The sequence below is a fragment of the Penaeus vannamei genome, chromosome 15 (assembly GCF_042767895.1).
Source record: "Penaeus vannamei isolate JL-2024 chromosome 15, ASM4276789v1, whole genome shotgun sequence".
NCBI classification, from domain to species: domain Eukaryota; kingdom Metazoa; phylum Arthropoda; class Malacostraca; order Decapoda; family Penaeidae; genus Penaeus; species Penaeus vannamei.
Genome location: NC_091563.1, coordinates 31,897,318 through 31,899,817, shown reverse-complemented (window position 1 = coordinate 31,899,817; position 2,500 = coordinate 31,897,318).

Below are 2,500 nucleotides of genomic sequence, written 5' to 3'. Positions count from 1 at the left end.
AACCTCAAAGTCATGGCATCAAAAATCCTTGCATAGTCATCAGTCCACGACATTTAGACAACAGTAAACTTGGACACAACAGATCTTTTCCCTTTCATATTACCTTTCTGTTCAATTATCCGGACCTTGTATCTATGACACCCGCGATTCTGCCTTACCCTTCGCTCTGTGATTTATGCTTCCGTTGTCTCGCCCGAATTTGGCCATTTGGATTCTGTAAGATCACATGAAATCATAATGAAAATCTTAAATGTACTCTTTTTGATACGTGAGCGAGGGTTTCCTACACAGGGATACAGACATACGTAAACACAAACCAACACACAAACACACCTGAATAGATCTTCCTTACTACTTTTGTTATTCCCTTATATTACTCAAGAATTATTTTCGTATATACCAGTCTTTATATTGCCCTTTATTATAAACGAAAAATAATGTCTTCCAAACACAATGTTATTTTTCGTGAATGATTCTCTCTATAGACACATATAATCCTTTGGCCGGTTTGTTAAAATTGTACGAGACCCGACCCAATGCATATCAATAATTCGGACATGCATCTATACAAAAATAATACATATCTATCAGTCAAGACATGCTTAATACAGGATAGATAGATATGTAAATCTATTATAGATAGACCGATTTCCATCTATTTTAGCGGGTATGAATGTCCGTATATATGCTCATTAATTGGGTCAGACCTCGCACAATATAAACAAACCGGCCGATTATCTTCGCATCATTATTATACACTATCATCATCATCACTACATCCGACTCATCACACACAAAACACATGTATACTTCCTTCTCCCTCTCCCTTTCTTTCTTCCTAACTTTTCTAAGTCCCTGTTAACCTTGAAAGTCGATAGGTCTACATACTGCCAAATATGAAAAAAAAAACTGATTCAGGCGAACTCGGGAATCATGAGAACGTGTTAAGAGAAGATAGGAGGCCATCTGTCTATATTTCTATCTATCTATCTCCTTCTCTTTATCTCTCTCTCTCTCTCTCTCTCTCTCTCTCTCTCTCTCTCTCTCTCTCTCTCTCTCTCTCTCTCCCTCTTTCTCTCTCTCTCTCTTTCTCTTCTTAGGCCGGTTTGTTAAAACTGTGCGAGGCCCGACAACATGAATTTTTATTACACGGACATGCATATGTACTGAAATTAATACATATCTACCAGTCTAGACATGCATATCTAATGGATAGATAGATAAATGTATATGAATATACATGTATCGGCATGTCTTACGTATTCAATGAAATGCTACAATTTAAAGTTCCGAAACTGTACTAAATAAGACGACAGAGAGAGTAAAAAAAAAAAAAAAAAAAAGAGAGAGAGAGAGAGAGAGAGAGAGAGAGAGAGAGAGAGACGAAGACATAGAGAGGAGAGAGACAGATAGAGATAGAGGGAAAAAATATATATATATAATATGTAAATATGTAAAATAATGTCCCCTACTATCACTTATGATAATGATAACAAACAGAAAGATAACTACAATGATGATGAGCATAAAGTTCAAACATGAAATAAACATAACAGGAAAACTCTGATCAATTGTGCTAATTGGGAATCGAACCCGAACTCACCTGATTTAGAGTCAGTCGTTGTCAGGGGTTTTTGTGTTGCCCTGATTTGGTGGGTTATGGAGACACAATTCTGGTTCAGCTGTTTATTGATAGGAGGGGGCTGGAAGGTAGCGTGGCGCGGGTTATGGTGGGCAAGGAAGCCCAAGAGGGGCGCCGAGCGCCCCGGGGCGCGCGTGGGGGAGCGCCCCCAAGGAGAGGTGTAGTCAGGGCCGTGTGCCCCGGTCAAGTGTCCTGGGTCAACTGTCCTGTAGGTTTCGAGCGCTGGTCGCGGGTCCCTAGCAGTGGAGACGCGGAATGGTAACCCTTGTTCCTCAGAGTCGTGTTAACCTCAACAATAGGATTTACTATGTGATAAAGAGAATTTTTATAGAGAGAGTAATCTCCTTCCTCAAAAACTATTATCATTATTACCATTTTTGTAATTTTGTATTACCATTATCATTATTATTATCATTGTTATTATTATTATCGTTATCATTATCTTTTATATTATTACCATTATCATATCATCCATATTGATTTATGATATGTATGCACGGATGTGTACATATTAATGCATAGTATATCCACACACATACACACACAATCATTGTGTGTGTGTGTTTGTTTGTGTATAAGCAAGAAAATCAGACAAAATTCATTGATAAACCAACAGATACCCAGGGGATAAAACCCGGACTTGAGACAGACAGGCATTCCTCTCAACTTCACATCACAAAAGGAAGGAGAGAAATGTCACGCCCTCTGTATCTGGCCTTTTAAGGAACTATTTGCAGGAGAGGTCCTGGAAGGACCTCTTTAGATGCGACACTTTTTCTTGCTTTCTCTCCTTGTCTGTTGGTGATGATAATTATAATAAAATTAACGATAATTATAGCAACAACCATGATATACTAC